Source organism: Dreissena polymorpha, chromosome 2, assembly GCF_020536995.1.
Source record: "Dreissena polymorpha isolate Duluth1 chromosome 2, UMN_Dpol_1.0, whole genome shotgun sequence".
Classification (NCBI taxonomy): Eukaryota; Metazoa; Mollusca; class Bivalvia; order Myida; family Dreissenidae; genus Dreissena; species Dreissena polymorpha.
In genome coordinates this window covers 5,600,333-5,623,659 of record NC_068356.1, presented here as the reverse complement: position 1 = coordinate 5,623,659, position 23,327 = coordinate 5,600,333, and the positions used below count along the sequence as shown (strand labels likewise).

General features: G+C 34.1%; 1 long non-coding RNA gene across 2 annotated transcripts; it reads right to left on the bottom strand.

Moving 5' to 3' along the window:
* Positions 1 to 1,559: 1,559 nt before the first annotated feature.
* LOC127865714 (uncharacterized) lies at positions 1,560 to 5,462 on the bottom strand. Of its 2 annotated transcripts, none has more exons than XR_008042735.1 (3): positions 5,375 to 5,462; positions 3,515 to 3,632; positions 1,560 to 3,094 (listed from the first exon to the last, which is right to left on the bottom strand). It is a non-coding gene; the product is annotated as an uncharacterized LOC127865714 (long non-coding RNA). The 2 variants fall into 2 exon arrangements; XR_008042734.1 differs by lacking the exon at positions 5,375 to 5,462 and adding an exon at positions 5,144 to 5,231.
* Between the last annotated feature and the right edge of the window lie 17,865 nt (positions 5,463 to 23,327).

Sequence of the window (23,327 nt, the reverse complement as noted above, 5' to 3'; positions counted from 1 at the left end):
CTGTGTATTATCTCCGTTCATTGAAAAATACAGCGTCAATAAATGACAGACCCCAGCATATCCACATTATGCGTATAATCCTCATAAGCTCTCAACGGACCTACCACTGGGTTAATGCATTTTTTTCCTGTGCACCTGTTAGTTTTGATCACCGATAATGATCGCTGCTCTGTGACCACAGCAGGATATCAATGAACGGGGATAATACACAGGATTGGGGCCAATAGTGAACCAAATAAAGTACATTATTGTTGTAACTATGTACTGCATAGCTATTGAAGATTGCAAAATGGATCTTTCGAACTGGGATTCATGTGTATTTTACTGTAAGGTAACTTGTAAATGATTTTGGGGTTTCAGATATAGTTTTATATTATAACAAAATAAGTAGTTCTTTGTCGTTTAAGAACATGTATACTACATATACAATATTATCACATTCTATATACACTTATACAATTACTATTGCCAATTCATGATTTTGCGATATGTTGTCTGAGGAAGGACATTTGTTGCACGCTTTAGGATTTTTGCATCCTCTTTAAGTATGAATATTTTGATTTTTGCATCCTCTTTGAGTTTCACAGTGAGTGATTGACTAACTATGCGATTTACTTTTTGACGGTGTGATCGACTGACAGCGCGACTGTTTATGTAAGCGAGTGACTGACTGTAAGAATGTTTGAGGGACGGACTCACTCCGCGAATGAACATGCGATTTACTGACAGTGCGAGTTTACAAGTGCGCGATTGAAATACAGTTACACTGATTGAATAATTTGGCTATAACTTTTTTTCATCAAACGCCATAAAACTGATAGTATGTAAAGAATGTATGTGATCTACCGTAAATTCGGCTAATGAAAATATTGAGCCGGAGGAAACTCACTAATTGACTTACTGTAAGAATGGGATTGATGGACTGAATATGCGAAAGAAGCTGTGAGTGCAGTCAAACCCATGTGTTACTGTCGTGCCATTCCAGTGGTGTCACGAGATTTCGTCAAACTACAAGAATGCTACAGCACGAAGAAAATACCAGAACATTGTGCTCATAATTTTCATAAGACAATTAAATGATTTTCACTTTTTCCATTCACCTATATTTATACTCGAACTGTTATTGTTATTGTTGATGTTTGCTTACAGTTTATACTTAACGATTGTTAGTAGCATATATTACAATATATGTTTGTACTAAACGTATATTTTAATAAGACTAATACTTAAATCCCATAAACTGTTGCTTGTTGATTTTACAACTTATTATTAAGTTATCTTTATTGTCGATAATGAGCCTTTGCACACACTTTTTCGAGCCAATGTTTGAAACTTAAACGGAAAAAAACGATCGCTTACATCTAATTTTACTTTGATTGTTCGTGTGTTCATACTGTTAAATGACAAATGGTCGATAAAGTGAAGTAAGATCAACAAATAATACCCACTGTAAGAACGTGACCGTCGCGTTTAAACGTGAACTCAACAAACGTTTCTATTGTGGTTCGCGAACGTTATCTACATCGTATGCGTTAAAACAATTTCTATCAATAACTGCATTAACCAAAATTAAAGTAATATTTTCATAAAATTATAATAGTTGATGACTTATTATGCATTTTTCAAAGAACAGAATTTAAAACAAAGTACATGCATTTTTCAAAGAACAGAATTTAAAACAAAGTACATTAAAAAAATCTTCGTTTATATGTTGCTTTGAACCAAAACAAGAATCATTTGTGGCTCGGCACGAGATAAGGACACCACCATCTTGTCAAGAGATGACTTCTTCATTATAAAAGTGCAAAATCTGACAAATTAAAATCAGAAATTTTAGCTCTGACTTCTCAATAGGGACGAATTTGTGACACTTTTTATGTTTACTATTTAACACCGATTTTGATTAAAAGCAAAACAAGTATCATGTGTGGCTTGGAACGAGATCAGGACATCACCATCTTGTCAAGAGATGACCTCTTCATTATACAAGTGTAAAATCTGACACATTATAATCTGAAATTTGCGCTCTGAATTCCCAGGTGGGGACGAAGTTGCGACACTTGTGATGTTTAGTCTTTAACACCGTTTTCGCAAATTTTGTCAATAAAAGCCAAACGATTTTATGATATGCAGTGCATGTAATGACCAACCTTATGACTGTATGCCTCGCCACAAATGCCGTTGTAAATGGTTAAACTGCTTAACACGTACATTGGGCCGCAAAATGTAACAGGCAAAAAAAACATAATGATATCATGGATGAAATGAAAAGACAAATCCAGCGTATTTCATAAAAAAATAAGATGATTGAAAGGCCATTACATAACATAACAAGGTATGTGTTTGTAAAACACAATACACAATGTCCCTTTTTGAGCGATTTTGACCCATATATTTGACCTTTGACCTTGAAGGATGACCTTGACCTTTCACCACTCAAAATGTGCAGCTCCATGAGGTACACATGCATGCCAAATATCAAGTTGCTATCTTCAATATTGCAAAAGTTATGATTTTGACCCATATATTTTACCTTTGACCTTGATGTTTTTGTAAAAAAAGTGTGACATGTGCATAATACACCCCATTTAAAATCAATGGATGCAATGTAAAAAAGTACATTATTCACAGGGAGCTAGAGACAGACAGATTTGGAAACTAAAACAAGCAAATTCATTGACAATGTGTAAACAGTGCTGAGTGAACATAGAATTTCTTGTATTCAAAAGCTTGTGCAGAAACAACATAACATTTCTACATTATATTCCCTTAAAAATACTTTATCATGCTTAATATTCATAATTATGGATGAAAGGCTGATTAAAAAACAGACACAAGATATACATCAATGCCATTATAACCACATATTCACCCTTACAAAAAAAACTGTATTTTTAAATTCTTTGATGAAAACTGACCTCTTAAGTCTTCAATTAAATACTTGATATGTTAAAAAGGTCCATCACAAGACAATTACTGGGCAATACATGTATATAGTCCGTGTTACCACCCACACACAGCTCAAACTGACGGTTAGATGTAAACATGGTAAGGTAAGGTTGCACCAGGATCTGCCAGGTTCATTTGTGAAGATCTGCAATGAAAATATATAACAATGACTGATAATTTATGACTGCAACGTTCCACAAACACATCAATAATACATCAATACAGTGGTAACCACATGTTATTTTTCCCTTCATTGTTGTTTTTCTTATTGAACTTAATATTTGTAAAAATAACACAACACATTATTAATCAAATGATATACTGTTATCAACATGAAAATAAGATTTTTGTTTTGTACATAATTTATTTCTGTTCCCTCCAGATATGCATAGTGAAAAGAGCTAAGGCATTTTTGTTTAATAAATTCTGTTAGTTTTTATCTAAACATCCGCATACCATGGATAAGATAATCAATAAATCATATGTTGTTTTTACTAATGGAAAAAATAGAATAAATAGTAAACACAAATGAGGTAAACAATACATGGTGTGAGTCATACCATACCTGCTAATTACAGTATAAGCACATCTTTTGGTACTATGTCATTATTCCCAATCAGTATGTTATGATGTGGATCAGCTTTGGACACATGCCACTACATGTATATCATTGGATTTCTTCACTGAAACAACAAGATACAGGCCTTAACAAAATTATTGCAAAATATATATGTGTGGTTTTAATTATATTTAAACATAATATATTACAAATAAAAAAAATGCCCGCACAAGTATTGAATCTGGTAACAATCTTACCAATATTCCAAAACATATGAGCAGACAACCTTTAAATTGTCTAAAACTGGAAACTATAGTCTCTAAAGTGACTTCCAAATTTGTGTTGTTCTACATTTTTTATTTCGTTTTTTGTTTTAACGAATCATTATCTTTCGCATCACTGCTTTAATTTCAACTTGATCATGAACACTTAATTGACATTGATAACGTATTCATAAATCCTTTCAGTGCGGGAACCAAATTTTGAAGGCCTTTGCAAACAGTTTGGATCCAGATGAGACGCCACAGAACGTGGCGTCTCATCTGGATCCAAACTGTTTGCTATTCTGATAGTATTTTTTGAAAAAAAATCAAAGAAATGCTAATTGTAGAAATTCAGCAGACGACATTTTAGCAGACGACAAATTTCCCAGCATGTAAAGGGTTAATTCTGGTGTTACAAATAGAATTGCGATTGCTTACAGTCCATTACAGGATTGCACACAGATTTTTAACACAAATTTTATAATACATGTACAGTCAAGTTACCATTACCGGATCAGTAGCGTAATAAAGTTGTTCTGGTGAAAAGCAATAAATGTTTTGAGACTTCTTTTACATCAGTTTGATTAAATATTACCTTTGCTCGCTGATTCAGCATATAGTCTTATTTTTAAACGCAGGCAAAATGTATTTGTGATACCTTTTTTTCGCTGCAGAATTCATGCATTAACAGATCAGTTGTAGCCATAACGGATCACGTGATCGAAACCACTCAGGGGGCTTCTACCACGCTATTTGAACTGTCGAAACATGAACTGTGTTGTTTACAATGTCCAAATTACATTGCCAGTTGTAAATTATATTCATTTGTTTTTGTTATAATTGTTTTCTATATGTGATTGAAAATGCTGTGTTCAAAATATCATCCAAAACTGACAACTATTTATCCGGAAGCGCATTCTTGAACATGAAAGTGATCCTTTATGGGTAATGATCCGGTAATGGTAACTTGACTGTATCTACTACAACCTAATTCCATATTCATTTGACAGTCTTTCAGCTATCAATTGATCAACAGTTATACAATCATCTTAAAAATAAATAAAGTGAAAGTAGAAAACTTTGAGAAGCATATAAGCACTAAAATGTATCAAAGATGTGTTACTACAGTTGATGTCATTTTAAAATCGTATAATAAGAAATGATTTCAATCATTTGACAGATAAATTGTGAAGCGTTTTAGATTTTGACAACTGTGTAACAGACAGAACTATCCGCTAAAATCGTCATTATGAGAGCCAATACGTCTCATAAACACGTTATGATTGATGAAATATATTCTTTTTACATGAAATGTTTTTTCCACATACTACTTCTTGAAGCAAACAAACTGAAAATCTATGAAAAAATATACCTTGGCAAAATCCAGAAAGTTTATCCGAAAATTAACAATGTTGATCTGCCATTCCATGCCCTACTGTTTTGATTGTTATATTAACTTAGGTTAATCTACACCATAAAATATCAAAATAAAAAAGGTAAACATCAATATTTAAGTATCCAACGTGTATTTTTAACATCAAAAAATAAAATTAAAATAACTAAACCATATATAATAAACACCATAATAACGGACAGCGATTACCGTCTGCAATTTCCTTCTTTGTTCATATCGTATGCAGTTTTCAACGTTATCTATATTGTATGCAAATTCCGTAAGCGTTTTAGTGAGACCCGTGGTTAAAGTGATATGGTCTCATAGTTCAGCAACTGCCTAATTTTTTGGAATACTGAAGAACAGTTGCAACAGGTTTGTATTTTCTTTTCTGCATCCCTTTTTTATTTAGTTTTTTTAATTATGATCATTATCATATTTATGTATTGTCACTAGGAAATGTAAATGGATAAGTAAATGTAATGCAATTTTAAGGAAAAACAACACCATTTTAATTATTATGGCTGTATTTTATCATTTTTATGGTTATTGTAATCTTAAATGTTATTTATACCTATTTCTGTTCATTAATGAACAGATTTCTTTACCCCATTTTGAATGAGAACTTTTATATTTTAAATTTGAAGGTTAAACCCCAAGGTGGAATTTACATTGATCAGAAGATCCCTTGGAAAGAATATTAAAGACTGCTCAATGAAGGGAGCTGGTACCTGACACCGTGGGACCTGATCCTGGCCTCCCAATGGACAAAAGTCAGGCCATAATTGGCATGTTAATGGCTATGGAAGTGTGCTTGATGTACTTATATTATGCTGGTCTTGTTATAAAAACAAAACCTTTAAACATTAATGAGATATTTGTGAATGTTAAGTATCAAACACATGTTTTAAGAGTAAGACTTAGTGAAAAGTAAACAAATCAGCATATATCATTCAATACTTCATTACAGAGATAGCTGCAAAGAAATTCGACTGACCTGTGGCATTGGTTGAACGGAAAATGAGAGCCAGGCTCCGTCGCCTCATGTTAAGACCAGATGAACTGATTACATTTTACATTTACATTTCTGTTAAGTATGCTATTATGTTTTGTCAAAATTGTTATCATTGAAATTAAATTGTTCATGTATGTTAATAAATGTAATAATGTTAGATCACATTAAAGTGTAAAATTGAACTATCTTGTAATTATTTAAAATATACTAGGTATACTTACATTTTATTTCAATTTCATATCTGCATTTTAAACTTTTGACAAAAAGCAATTGAATCAACTTTGTTAAGGCAAAAGATGCACATTTAACACACATGTGTGCTTTTAAAAGTGCATTTTTGACTGCCATTCATGTACGTAAAATGTTCGTTTTATGTGGGTTAAAACTGCGTTATAAGCGAGTTAAATGTGTTCTTTTTATAAGAACTGACTTACAAAAAATGCACATTTAACTCACTTAAGCGCAGTTAAAACTCGCCAAAAAGCGCACATTTTACCAACATGTGTGCTTTTATGTGGGTTAAAACTTCGCTTTAAGTTTGTTTAATGTGCGCTTTTTATCAGTACTGACTAATAAAAGCTCACATTAAACGCACTTAAAAGCGCAGTTTTTAACAATAAAAAAAGTGCACATTTGGCAGCAAAAAACACACTTATACAAATGCACACATTAACTCACTTAAAAGCGCAGTTTTTACCCACATTAAAGCGCACATTTTTACACAGTCATAAGCATACTTTCTTCTTATCTAGTTAAAAGCGCACTTTAACCCACATAAAGCGCACATTTGACTCAGTTCCTGTTTGTTTTTTATTTGGTAAAAATTCACTTGTTAAGAAGAAGCGCACATAAAACGCAGTGCCAATAAAGCCACGTTAAACGCACGCAAAATGTATGTTAAACGTACGTTTTGCTCACTTTTTCGAGAAGGGTATATGCATGATGGACTTGTTCAATAGTATGTACTAAGGTCAATGCACAGTGGTGAAATGAAGAGTGCATTTGTACATAAAGTGTTTGAGAAAAGTGAAGCCACCGACAAAGAAGTGAATGCTTTTTTTATGAAGTTAGTGGTTTATCAGCTACAGTCTTTTAAGTATTTTTAAGTAATAAGTATTTTTTCAGCAAAATGCAACAGCGCGTTTGTAATATGAAGTCCCCACACTGATCCGACATTTTTCTAACAGTTCAAATGCGTGGTTGCACTTAACTGAAAACATACTTATTTGTTTAAAAAGATCATGATATCTATAGAAAACTCTTACAAATGAGCGAGCTCTCCACTTTATCCCATTAAAAATAGTGAAATATTTAAAAAGAGATCCTTAAAAATGTTAATTGGGTCACGCTTTATTCTCCCAACACAGATCTTAAAAAGTCACGTGGTATAGGCACCGTGATCTGTGCTTTAGGCACCGTGATCTGTGCATGGCATACAATGAGGCAGATAAGATACATCATGGTGTTGATGAGAAAGAAAAAGGGACCAAACTGCCCTCTCAAAATCCTTTGAAAGTGCATTTCAAAATTAAATTCTAACTGCAATGAATTTTTTCCAACGACCAAATCATAGGGCTACAGAGAAAGATGCAACATGGCATTGTGACAGACAATTGGAGTGAACACCTTGGGAAATTTCATGTCAAATTTGTCTCAAAAGGCAAATCCCAGCAAAAGGTATACAAACCACTGTTTGCGGGCCTTTGTATCATCTCATCTGCACAATATGGGGTACTCCTACCAAGCAATTATGGTCGTTACGGGACATCCCTACTTGGCAAGCCTTGCATCATATATCAAGCCGGATGATGATGTCAACACCACAATGTGAGCACTGCACTACATTTGGCAGGACATGCTAACAGTAACAGATGCCATAGTCAAAAGGAACTAACCAAAGTTGCTAGTCATGTTAATCCATCCAATCATCCCTTCTCGATCACACAAAGCGATGTCCAAGTTCAACAACCAATGGACATTACTTTGTCATCTAATTCTTTTTAAAAGAGTCGTACACTGCAGATGTTCACTGGAAACATTTCATCTAGCACTATCAACCTGAACATTCACAACTATGTGAATATTATGCAAGTCAATTGTTACAAGTGTTTGTATCCGTGTTGTGGCTTGCGCTATTTAGTATCACACTCAAGGCTCCGCCTCTCATCAGATACGTCATCACACAAGCCACTCAACTGATAACAACACATGGAACAATTGACTAGCTTTAAAAAATATTCTGTATTTATTCACATGTACATGAATGACAAGGCTAGAAAAAGCACAAACTTTAATTGTGTTTCATGGTGGCAGCAGTCAATGTACTTCATTTATTCACATGCAAAATGACAAGAGTAACAAAAAGCATAAATGCTTTAATTGTGTTTCTAGACGCCAGCAGTCAATATACTTCATTTATGAACATGTAAAATGAAAAGAGTTAGAAAAAAACACATGCTTTAATTGTGTTTTGGGTCACCAGCCTTCAATATACTTCATTTATTCACATGCACAATGACAAGAGCTAGCTAGAAAAAATCATTTACTTTAATTTGTGTTTCACAGTGGCAGCAGTTAATATACTTCATTTATTCATATCCAAAATGTCAAGATTTAGATAAAAAAAAACACATGCTTTAATTGTGTTTTAGGTCACCAGCCTTCAATATACTTCATTTATTAACATTCACAATTAAGAACTAGAAAAAACACACACTTTAATTGTGTTTCACTGTTGGAGCAGTCAATATACTTCATTTACTTATATCCAAAATGACAAGAGTTAGAAACAAGAGCACCGCATTAATGGGTGCCAACGCTTCGCTCAAGGTGCAGTTTTGAATAAATGAAAGCTTGTCAGAAGATTTTTTTTAAAGAGGTCACAGTGACCTTAAACTTTGACCTAGTGACCCAAAAATGGGTATGGCGCGTAGAACTCATCAAGGTGCAGCTACATATGAAGTTGCAAAGTTGTAGGTGTAAGCACTTTGATTTAAGAGCCAATGTTAAGGTTTAAGCATGACGCCTACGGCGGACACAACACAACGAGCTGGCTATGACTATACCTTGGGTTTTCTCCGAAAACAGCTGAGCTAAAAACACATGCTTTAATTGTGTTTTAGGTCACCAGCCTTCAAAATACTTCATTTATTCACATGCACAATGACAAGAGCTAGAAAAACACATGGTTTAATTGTGTTTCTAGGTGGCAGCAGTCAATACTTCATTTTTTCACATCCAAAAAGAGTTAGAAAAAGCACATGCTTTGTTTGCGTTTTAGGTCACCAGCCCTCCATAACCTTCATTTATTCATATCCGTAATGACAAAAGTTAGAAAAAACACATGCTTTAATTGTGTTTGAGGTCACCAGCCATCAATATACTTCATGTATTCATATCCAAAATGACAAGAGTTAGAAAAACAACATGCTTTAATTGTGTTTTAGGTCACCAGCCTTCAATATACTTCATGCATTCATATCCAAAATGACAAGAGTTAGAAAAAACACATGCTTTAATTGTGTTTTATGTCACCAGCCTTCAATATACTTCATGTATTCATATCCAAAATGACAAGAGTTAGAAACAAGAGGGCTTGAAAGGTCCAAAGTCGCTCACCTGAGATAACAAGATATTATTGGGGAAAATCTTCTGACCAAGTTTCACGAAGAGCGGAAAATAAATGTGGCCTCTAGAGTGTTAACAAGGTTTTACTATAGCCATATAAGGAAAAATGCCCCGCCCCCTGGCAGCAATGTTTTTCAACAAACAGGCATCATTTTTGAACTTGTCCAAGATATTATCGGGATGAATCTTCTGACCAAGTTTCATGTAGATCGGACAGTAAATGTGGCCTCAAGAGTGTTAACAAGATTTTACTATAGCCATATAAGGAAAAATGCCCCGCCCCTTGGAAGCCATTTGTTTCAAGCAAACATAATTATTTTCAAACTCATCCAAGATATCATTGAGACCAATCTTCAGACCAAATTTCATGAAGATTGGACAATAAATGTGGCCTCTAGAGTGTTAACAAGGTTTTACTATAGCCATATATAGCCATATAAGGAAAAATGCCCACACCCCTGGTGGCCATGTTTTAAAAGCAACCAAAACCATTTTCAAACTCATCCAAGATATCATTTAGACAAATCTTCTGACCAAGTTTCATGATGATCGGAAAATAAATGTGACCTCTAGAGTGTTAACAATTTTTTACTATAGCCATAAAAGGAAAATAGCCCCGCCCCATGGTGGCCATGTTTTTCAACCAACCGGCATCATTTTTGAACTCTTCAAGATATTATTGGGATGAATCTTCTGACCGAGTTTCATGAAGATCAAACTATAAATGTGGCCTCTAGAGTGTTAACAAGATTTTACTATAGCCTTATATAGCCATGTAAGGAAAAATGCCCCACCCCTTGGCAGCCATGTTTTTCAAGCAAACGTCACCATTTTCGAACTCATCCAAGATATCATTGAAACCAATCTTTTGACCAAATTTCATGAAGATTGGACAATAAATGTGGCCTCTAGAGAGTGAACAAGGCAAATGTTGACGCCGCACGACGGACGACCGACAAAAGGCGATCACAAAAGCTCACCATGAGCACGTTGTGCTCAGGTGAGCTAAAAACACATGCTTTAACTGCCTTTTAGGTCACCACCCTTCAATATACTTCATGTATTCATATCCAAAATGACAAGAGCTAGAAAGAACGCATACTTTAATTGTGTTTCACGGTGGCAGCAGTCAATATACTTCATTTATTCATATCCAAAGTGACAGGAATTAGAAAAAACACATGCTTTGTGTTTCACGGTGCCAGTAGTCAATATACTTCATTTATTCACATGCAAAATGACAATAGTTAGAAAAAACATATCGTTTAATTGTGTTTCAAGGTGCCAGCAGTCAATATACCTCATTATTCAAATATTGTCAACAAGAAAAGGGTACAGTGGCTGAATTGGAAACCGTTCATCAACCTTGGATTTAAAGTGTACTTTAGTCATCATGGCAAAAATTACCGACCAAACCACAATTCAAGATCTCCAAAGGTATTGTACTATTGACATAAGCGGAAGCAAAGTTGTGCAAATATATTTAGATTTTCATGAAGCAACTTTTTTTATTATCCCCTGGCGAAGGCGGATGGATATTGTTTTGGCGTTGTCCGTCGGTCTGTCCTTCCGTCTATATATTACGTGGTAAAACTTCAAAAATCTTCTGTTCTTTAACCACAAGGTCTAGAGCATAAATATTTGGCATACCAGTAAATCATTGTCTAGTGTTCCTCGACCAAGATTGATGCAATTATTTTCATAGCGTCAAAAAAAGTCCCAACCTGTGGGCCAATGTGTTTCCCATATATGTATATTGTAAAATGTAAAAAATCTCTGAAACCTTAAACATACCGGTAAATATTTGGTATGTAAGATAGTCCAAATGACTTCTACCAAGATTCTTTTCAACTGTTCCCATGTTTATAGTGTTAAAACTTAAAAAAAAAATATTTTTCTCCGAAATGAAAATGGCTTGACCATAGATATTTGGCATGAAGGCATGAAACATCATCTAGTTGACCTCTACCAACAAAGGGCCCAAAGAAGAAAATAAATCTCTTACCCATGTTTAAAATTCGTTATAAATGCTAATAATTAAAATACCATACATTGCTGTGGTTAAAAAATCACAATGAAAGCTATTTTGTCGATAAAATGTTCTATTGACTTCTGTTGATTTCATAGTAGTTCCAGCATGTAGAAAAAAACGCAGGTCAGGGTCCAAGGCTTGCATTTCGGGAATAAACATCGTTTTATTTTGTAACCTTGTGTGTGTGCATTTCCAAAGTTGTAAGTCCCTCCGCGCGTTAGACTGCATTATGTGAGGACTCGTTTCTAACCTTCAATTTAATCAAAGATGAGTCTGCTTAAATACGTAGCTGCATACGGAGCAAAGCCTGGCAAGAAACTGCCCACTACTGATCTTAAGTCAACAAATGACTATATGCTTAACACAACATTATAAACAAGTCAACATGTACGAATATAGTATTGCCATCTATTCCTTCACTTGTCACCAGGTTGCTTGTTTTACAGGATGTTTCTGATGAAGAGGATTTCCAGGATGACAGTGATGATGAGATGAACAAAGAAGTTGTTTATCACATGTTTCAGAGTTATGATTTAAACAAGAGTGCCAAACTGTCACAAGATACGCCCGTTTCAAGGTTTTGGACACCATGCTAAATACTTAAAATGAACATAAGTGACCTAGTGACCTAGTTTTTGACCCGGCATGACCAATATTAATTTGTTCTTGACCTAGATATCATTTAGACACAACTTCTGACCAAATGGTGAAGATCGGATGAAAACTACTTCAATTAGAGAGCGGACACCATGCTAAATCCTTAAAAAGTGACCCAGCGACCAAATTTTTGACCCGGAATGACCCATATTCGAACTTGACCTAGATATTGTCTAGATAAAACTTCTGACCAAATTTGGTGAAGATCCGATGAAAACTACTTCAATTACAGAGCGGACACCATGCTTAATGCTTGTAATGCACTAAGGGACCTAGTGACCTAGTTTTTGACCCGGCATGACCCATATTTGAACTTTACCTAGATATCATATAGACACAACTTCTGATCAAATTTGGTGAAGATTGGATGAAAAACAACTTCAATTAGAGAGCAGACACCATGCTAAATGCTTTTAATGCACTTAGTGACCTTGTGACCTTGTTTTTGACCCGGAATGACCCATATTCGTACCTGACCTAGATATTGTCTAGATACAACTTCTGACCAAATTTGGTGAAGATCGGATGAAAACTTCTTCAATTACAGAGAGGACACCATGCTAAATGCTTGAAATGCACTAAGTGACTTCGTGAACTAGTTTTTTACCTGGCATGACCCATATTCGAACTTGCCCTAGATATTATTTAGACACAACTTCTGACCAAATTTGGTGAAGATCAGGTGAAAAATACTTCAATTAGAGAGCAGACACCATGCTAAATCATTGAAATGCACTAAGTAACCCCGTGACCTAGTTATTGACCTGGCATGACCCATATTCGAACTTTACCTAGATATTGACTAGATATAACTTCTGACTAAGTTTGGTGAAGATCGGATAAAAACTATTTGAATTAGTGAGCAGACACTGCTGTGGCCACCGCCGCCTGCCCACCCGCCTGCCAAGGGTGAAACTATAATACGTCCCATTTTTTCAAAATGGGCGTATAACAAGAGCGGTCAGAGGACAGCGCCCTCGACTATTCGAGTGCTTGACAGTATAACGTAAGCCATCATGGGGTTATTGTTCAAAGTATTCAATAAGGTCAAGGTAATAGTTAAGGTATATTTTCCACAATCAATTGAACATTTGTAAAGACCTGAAACAAACTAAATAGATTTTATTTCAAGTTCAATAGCAATAACTTGGGTGGGAAGTTTGGACGGTCCTTCAAAAATAAAGTAAATAAATAAAAAAGGAAAACAAAATTATTTTTTTTTGGGGGGGGGGTAGGGGGGGTTGAGAAGGGGGTATAATGTGATGTGGGGTGTGGTCATTTATTAGATGATCTTGAAAAAAAAAGGAAAAAATAATAATTTGGGGAGGAGGGGGGGGGGGGGGGGGGGGGGGGGGGCAGGGATTCTGGGTTGGGGTGTGGGGTATTGTTTGGGTGGAATCCATTGTAGTATTCAGGTAAGTGTTGTTTTGTCAAAGTATTAATAAAATCTGATCATAAATAAAGAAGTTATGGCAATGTAACTTAAGTAATATGCATATTGTAAATGGAAACAGGGCCATTATTCTTACAAAATGCTTGATACAGTTGTTTGCTCTTGTTTATAGATTGGGGTCATGTTGGTAAAGAAGCCTGCAAAATATGAAAGCAATATGTTAAGGGACATTGAAAATATTTGAGGTGGTACACAAACTTTAACATAGATTTATCAATAATATGCATATTCTAAGTAAAAAAAGGGCCATAATTCTTAAAAAATGCTTGATACAGTTGCCTGCTCTTGTTTATAGGTTGGGGTCATGTTGGTAAAGAAGTATGCAAAATATGAAAGCAATATGTCAAGGGACATTGAAAATATTTGGGGTGGTACGCAAACTTTAACATTTGCACGCTCGCGCTTACGCTAACGCCGACTCCGGGGTGAGTAGGATAGCTCCATTATATATATTTCATATATAATAGTCAAGCTAAAAAGGGCATACTTACCTTGTTATATTGTGTTGTAATTGTTTTTACAATAGGCTTTACAGTTAACATACCCTGGATAAAAATTTTCCTTTTTAATAGATTATCTTATATTGAAAGATGAAACCCATAAGCAGGGTGTATATTTTAACACATTTACTTCAGGCTAGTAATTTTGCTGCTATGCTTCTTGTCTTCACCATTCTAGTAGCCCAAATGGCTAATGAACAAAATGTCTATCGTCAAGACTATATGGCCACCCTCTTTTTTCATGATTTAAGGAACATGGATACAGCAAAGGTGGGCGTGTTCGTGCTCAACAGATGAAAACATTGGGATGCCCAGCAAAGGTGCTGACCAAAGAAGAAATTCCTGCCAGTCATGCATGTATCTGTTAGAAGTTCACACATTTGTTAAATGCGCATTTGTAAATTTGACATGGCCTTTTTTGTAGGTTGGTTTTACTGTCTGTTCACTTTCGGCAAAGTGGTACATATGGAAAAAACAGCACTTATTCAACATTGAATACAAATGTATGATAATTGTGGACACTTCTTCAGCTAATAGAAGCATAACTTACATATATGACATACCCTTTGGGTCAAAAGTACATATAAGCCAACAGCTAAAAAAAAGATATCACCGCGGTATCAAAATTGTCACCGCAGTGACAATTTTGTCACTTATGTAATAAATTTATCACTGCAGTGATATATTTGTAACTGCGGTTATACATTGTTTGACCCAAAGCGTTTGATAAGAGCAAAATCAAACTGACCAATGAAATAATGTCTTGCAAAACGGCATGTCGGGGAATATTTACTGCGAAGTTATCCAGACCGTCTGCCTAAATTAGACTTATTGGCATATCATCTGCTTTATTCCAATTAGATCATTGGGAATCCATTGTTAAAGACTTGTGCTATTAATCAGTTATTGCTTGTTTAACGGTCCACTGCCTTCACAGTATACCTGTTTTTATGAAACTTATCTGGCTGTAAAAACATGCATAGAGGTAACGGAAAAAAATAAGGTTTCTGAAATTGTCACCTAGATGTTTAATTCTTTATGAAGTTATAATTATATAAACATAAAGTGATAATTCTTAGCATAAAGTGATAATTCTTAAGTTACAAAGAATAAAGCTTCAATTTAAAGGTTGACAATAATCATGTGCCATAAATTTATTTCAGTCGCGTTCTTAAAAAAGTGACAGAAATGTACATACACACAGTATATGCATAAATAAATAGATGCACAATAGATTCATTGGTTGAGTTAAAAAGAGCAAACAAAACGTACAAAAGAAATATAAAGGAAATTAAATGCCAAAAGTAATTTCAAGTATTATTTTTTGTCTACAAGGGTTGCTGTGGAAAATACTGCTTAACGCATAGTTTGGCATGTCGGGGTTCTTCTGGCCAGAACAAATCGAAGTTATATCTGCCAGAGAACTGTAAGCTTAAGATAACAATATCTGATGAAGTACTGCTTAAAGCATATATTAAAATTGTACTTGGACCAAAAGTGTGAGGCTATCAATAGTGCTTACCAGACCGCAATGCCCAAGACAGTGACTTTCTCCCAGAACTGTACAGGCCGCATCCGCAGCACAATCCTTAAGCTTAATCATGGTCTGGCTGACTCTGCAATAGTGAAATCTGAATTTACATGTGCTCATTTGTCTAAAGGTTCTAGGTTTATTGCCTATCTTACTAAAAGCAATCATAGACATGCTAAAGAAGACATGTGCATTTCTGAAGACATACAGCTGCCCGATACTTGACTTGGAAAAGGCGCTATGGTCTTCACTCTGAAATTCATTACTTTCAGGGCTTAACAGATCCAAAGCCAGATCTTACAGCTAAATGGCCCCACCTAAAGCTTAATGTGCTTTATAAGTTGAAAAATAGCCCGGACAAAAATTGTGCACGGACGGACACACGGACGGACAGACGATGCGGCGACTATATGCCCCCCCCCCCCAAAATAAATTTTGAGGGGGGCATAAAAACTAAAATGGCGACTTGGTTGAAAGAAATGTCCAAGCGTGGAATGAATCTTCAGCGGTGTGAATTTCTTGATTTTGTACAAAACTTGATAGTTAAGGAGGGAAGGAAAACACCATTCAAAGAAGGACCCCCAAGTCATGATTCTAGTCATACTTTTTTTTTATTGATCTCGCGAAGGATATGAGTATAATATGTCAAAATAAAAGATTTTGTCTTTGTAATGAGTGAATATGTGAACATAGTCATAACAGATTTTGTCTGTGTAATGAGTGAACCAATTTTATTCTTTTATATATGCTATGAGAGTCTAGTCATACTTTTTTAATTGATCTCAGGAAATATATGAGTAAAATATGTGAAAATAACAGATTTTGTCTTTGTAATGAGTGAATATGTGAAATTAACAGATTTTGTCTGTGTAATAAGTGAACAAATGTTATACTTTTATATAGGCTATGAGAGTCTAGTAATACTATTTTTTTTAAATTGATCTCTGGAAAGGTATGAGTAAAATATGTGAAAGTAACAGATTTTGTTTGTGCAATGAATGAATATGTGAAAATAACAAAGTTTGTCTGTGTAATGAGCGAACCAATTTTATACTTTTATATAAGCTATGAGAGCTCTACTCATACTATTTTGTTTTATATAGGCAATGAGAGTCTAGTCATACAATTAATTTTGTTTCTTTGTTTTGTTTTGTTTTCATTGTTTTAGTTCTATATTTAAATAATTAAACAGTCATGCAGTCAACCAGTTTAGAATCAACCGGCAAAAAACCTTAATTCTTTTGACTACAATAACTTCTTTCGGGATTTAGTGTCAATGTAAGAAGATTTAAAAATAAAGGGTAAATTTATTTTGTATGATAACAGGTTTGGCCAGACGGCATATGCATTTTTTTGTAAAAAATAGCCAATTAAAGTTCACCCTTCGGAAAATTATTAAAAATCATTCAACTTACAGAATTAGTATTTCAAAACATTGTCATGGCATTTGTTTTCAATCAGCAAAAAGTTTATTTGAAAATAATAAAGCCTTCTATATCCATATGCACATTTCAAAACATAACTCATTCAATCAGTTCCGGTTAACTGTTTGCTGCATTTATCCCCCCTGTAAGCATAATACAAAAGCTTTCTTGCTAAAACTTTGTTAATTTATTCCTTTTATTGAGACTTTACCTAATGTATACCTAAGACACTTATCATTGGTTTTTTTTGGGGCATTATGGAAAATTAAATACAAATTAATCGGAACTGCTGATTATCCGGAACTGGTTGACAAACTGTAGATCTGTGTAATTATTGAACCAATTCTATACTTATATATAGGCTATGAGTCAAGTCATACTATTTTGTTGTTGTTTTGTTTGTATATTTTAATTGATCTCAGGAAAGATATGAGTAAAATATGTGAAAATAACAGATTTTATGTTTTATATTTGATTACATTTTATGACAAACAAATATTTAGATTAAAAAAAAATCTGTCAAAAAATGAAATATAAACAAACAAAATGGTCGTAAACGGTTAAAAACTATCTATTACCCCACATGATATACGTCACTGAGAAGCACTCCTAAGTTCGACCAGCTGTCTTCATGACGTCACAAATGGGGGCTCACATGGGGTAGATAAATAGTTATTTGCTCACATGAATACTTAAGCTAGGAGCGACATATTCTAATGTTGTTGTTTTTTTTAAAAGAAAGTTTATTCATATATTTTGAAGATTATTGTAATGTGTGTCTTAAATATTTATTAAAATTAACAACAACTAACAATTAAGAAGGTAACAAAAAAGAAGATTAAACACTCATAAACACACATTTGTAAAATTACCAAACATATTTACATTTATTATATTTCGATATTTTCCTAAACACAATGTGGACATAGGAATGTCTCACCCCTTCTAAAAGCCAGTTTTTCGTGGCAATTAGGCTGCAGTAAAGAGCTTAAATTTAACAATAAACGTCTTAATTGGACGTCTATTAATGCGTCGATCTAATTTATGAATGCCCCCTTATGAGCCCCAGGTAAACAAAGCGCTTATTTACGGAGAAGTGTCTTACCTCCCCTGAATACTGCAGCGTCCCTGGCAATTTAGAAAAGAGTATTTTGATGGATGTTTTATGAATTTAATGGTAATTTAAAGAATATAAGTGCGATAAATGCATGAAAAATGAGGTATCGATAATTGACATAATTTAAGCTTTGTTATTCCACGGAGTGTATATTGACAGGAGATGAATCGAGTATTTGACCCTTACTGTAGTAAATTCAATCTTATGCAAAAACTATTCATCCGATTTTATTGGTTTATATGTTATCTTGTTGCTTATTAATTCCTCTTTCAAAAAAATATAACTTTTAGTATATTTACGTTGTTATTAATGGATTTATAGCGAGTTAAACACAAGAAATACACATTTTATGTTTTACCACCGCGCGTTTTAACGTGTTGTGGCTATCGATCTTTTACGATTAGCGTACAGGTAGGCGCCGAGGTTATACATTTTGAAGTACCCACTCACGTCTTTTGTTAAATTATAGTTTCATTTCTCGGCCGATTTTGACAAATTATATATCATTAGAAAGCTTACGTTACGTAGTAAACAGATATATCAATATATATTAAGTTTTTCTTCTGATTTCGACAGCCCGACGAGTTATAACTTTAACTTTTGCAAATATCATACCGTTTTGGAGTTTTAGAATCTAGATTTACGGTTGACATGTTCGTACTTAATACCAATTTGTAGCGTTTATATTTGGAGTTCAGTTTTAAAAATTACATCTTGCTTAGGAGAATAGAATTCTGTATACGATAGAAAAAAAATTTGTTTAAAAACGAAAGTAATTAAGGAATGAAGGTGGGAAAATGTAGCGTGCGTTCCTAACGCACTGAACTGATGCTACGGTCTTGGCGATTATGCTTTTGTTTAGAAACCGGCCATTGAATTTCTTTTGCCATCTTATTATATTTTTTATGGAATATATTGTAGTATTTTGTTCACGAAACATATCAATAAAGCTTATTATTAATTAATCTTAATAAATTAACGATTTCAGCTCTTGTTTATAACACAGAAAGGGTGTAAAATTTATGAAGAAACAGCGTATATAGCGGACCCTCTCGATATTATTCGGCTTTGCATGCATAATTGAAATAAAATGGGTGTCAAAAACATTCATCGTTTGCTGTTTATTATCAACAAGGTAATTATGTATAATTATTTGAAATGTTATTTACCTTAAATTATCAATTTATTAAAGATTCTTGAAAATCACGGTCCGTGTTACGCGGGTCATTTCGTATTTTGACATCAGGGCATCATGTCCAACTATTGAAAATCAGATTTTTTTTCACCGGGAGGATGACGGCTTGGATTTAGACAGGCAGACAGATAGTTTATTCAGACTTAAACAACAGTACATCGTCTTCAACTCAAATATATAAATTATTTTTAGACGAATTGTTAGGTGATTACACATATAGCAGTGATGATTCTGAGAATGTTGCCATGTTTCTTATCCGTGTAATCTAGAGTCCATGGTTTGAGCATTTTTATCGCGGTGTTGAAAAAAAGATATCTCAATAATCTTGTTTATTGATAGATCTGTGGTTTTATTGCCCCTGTGTTCAGCACAAACCAATTATCTCGTTATGATCAGATACTGTGCCGACCAATACTAAATAACACTATGGTGTCATACGCCACAGCAGGGACCTATACTTGTATATTGGTCCCTAACCACAGGTGGCAATGTCTGGTCAGATTACACTTTTTATGATACCTCCATGTCTTCTCGTGGTTTTTGTGGTCATTTCTTGGAGTAATGTAACGCCAAATACTCAATTTTGCGTTTATAAGATACGTAGCGTATTGAAAACATTTATAGTCATCTGCCCATACAGATTGCCATAAACTAAATACTGTATAGATGTCAGCCAGCTAAATCACAATAATTATAAGTGCTTAATACCTATACATGTACATTTTAAACATTTAAAAAATCTAATACTTAACATTTAACGTATTTGGCGGGTACCGGTAAAAAACTCCGTCATTTCGTAGTCCTATAAAGAGTGTATGGTAGTGTACGGAACAACATAATTAAAAACAGCATTCTCATTTGACCATAACGTGGTTAAATAATCTTTCCGAAAAATACAAATAATACAGAGTTTTAATTTAGAATTCTATATATTTATAACTCTGTTAACTTATAAAGATATTTTAATATACATGCATAGACAGTTAACCGTGATTTTCAAGAATCTTTAAATAATTTTAATTAATTGATAATTTATGGTTAATAACCTTTCATATAATTTTACATAATTACATTTTTGATAATAAACAACAAACGATGAATGTTTTGACACCCATTATATTTGAAGTATGCAAAGCTGAAAAATATCAAGAGGGTCCGCTATACATTTGTATACGCTGTTTCATCATAAAATTAACACCCTTTCTGTGTTATAATCAAGAGCTGAAATCGTAAATTTATTAAGCTTCATTAATACTTAGCTTTATGGATATGTCTCTAGAACAAAATATTTCAATATATTTCATAAAAAATATAATAATCATGGCAAACGAAATTCAATGGCCGGTATCTAAACAAAAGCATAATCGCCAAGACTGTAGCATCAGTTCAGTGCGTTAGGAACGCGCGCTACATTTTCCCGCCTTCATTCCTTAATTACTTTCGTTTTTAAACAATTTTTTTTTCTATCGTATACAGAATTCTATTCTCCTAAGCAAGACATTATTTTTAAAACTGAACTCCAAATATAAACGCTACAAATCGGTATAAAGTACGAACATGTCAACCGTAAATCTAGATTCTAAAACTCCAAAACGGTATGTTATTTGCAAAAGTTAAAGTTATAACTCGCCGGGCTGCCGAAATCAGAAGAAAAACTTAATATATATTGATATATCTGAAAACTACGTTACGTAAGCTTTCTAATGATATATAATTTATCAAAATCGGCCTAGAAATGAAACTATAATTTAACAAAATACGTGAGTGGGTACATCAAATTTATAACCTCGGCGCTTCGATAAAAGATCGATAGTTACGACACGGTCACGTGACTTAGACACAACAAGATATTTGGCGTAACGGTCCCGTTTCTTATCCGTGTAATCTAGAGTCCGTGGTTATTCATAAAGACCTGTTTAAACCGCATTTTTTACGAGAGGTTGACGGAATTACGACTTCTGTTATGAGTTTTTGCAGGAAGGCTGGCGCGTGATGTAAGTGCTGGTATTCGAAAATACGTCATAAAAAACTGATCGAACTTAGGCACCTGATCGAAATTAGGCACACAGAGGATATACTCGTTAATGTCCGGAACCAATGCCCCTTTCTATCTCAAGTCATCCGTCTGCTCTCATAAAACTCACTGAAACACATAAAGCAGAATATTAACCTTTAAACACACCAAAGACCTATCAATATACAAAGATAAGCGTTATCGGGTTATCGCGGATTTTCTCCCGGAGGGAACGAGATTTAGTCACGTGGCCAAAGGCTAGGTACAACGAATAGTTCGTCTGTAACGAGATCGTCAGTAACGTGTCGATTGATTCGCAAAATTTGAACGGTTATCAAATCAAATGAACGTAACTTGCTGGTGTCTTTGGTGGTACAGAATACTGCTTTAAATAATTACATGACCGATGTAATAAACATAATCTTTATGGTAATAAAATTCTTTAATTTTAATGTCACTAATTCATCGGTTCAAAGAATCATCAAAAATTGTTTATTCAAAAGTTTTAAGTCAAATAAGCGTCCAATTTTGCAGTCATGCATGCGGGAAATATTGTATGTACGCTAAAAAGAACAATCTTATAACACATTAGTAATTGTTGTAGTTATTAGTAGCAAAGATCTATCCTTAAACAATGTTTATTGGTGGATATTTCCATAGAGATTCATTGATCTATTAATAAACATGTTTATTTAAGATCCGAGATTAAACAAAGAAGACGCCTAGAATATTGTAATAAAACGAAACGAGTAGTTACAAATTCTTGTTATTTAAATCACTTTTCAGACATATTGAAGGAGCATTCACGGTAGTTTAAATTCAAACCGGCGCCAGTTGAACGTCTACTGAAGGAGAATCTCGGGAAGTTAGCAGGCCAGTGTAGCTTCAACAGATGTCAGATTAGTACACTTGCATATTAGGTTGACAGATTTCGCACCTTTTTTTAACATGATTTCCCAAAATAAGACCCCGTGACAGACCCCTGGATTAACCTACACAACATTCCTACAAACGTATTAGTTTTAACATAAGAATATCATATTATTTTTCATGTACAACATATTCACATGGCAAAATATAACAAAACCGATTTTTTTTCATGGGATGATGATTTAGACCTCGATGAAATTTTAGGAGAATATACAGCAGACGAAGATGCTATTGATAATTCAAATGGGAAGCAAATTGCAATTTATATTTGTCCAGAGTGCAAAATGGAATATAAAAGTATTTCCGGGTTCCGGGGTCACGTCTTGAAAAAGCATGACAAAAATCTCAAAGGTACGCTATAACGGGTTTTCATGTATCTCTTTGAAATTCAGAAGTCGAAACAGCGGTTATTAAAATAGTTCTTGTTTTAGGAAATAGACCATTAAAGTAAGGAAAACAGGAAAAAACAAATACCTAACAATATACTGATACATCTTTGGAAAAAACGGACAAATTACGTAAATAAGTTGTTAAGCCCCGTTTTCCTATGCTTCTTTCGCATTTTGTAGCCTTACGCACACATTTAAATTCTCTGTAGAAATAAATTATTATATACGTTATAAGCAATAAAAGGTGTCCATGCTGAATTGCATTGAGCAAAAGTATAC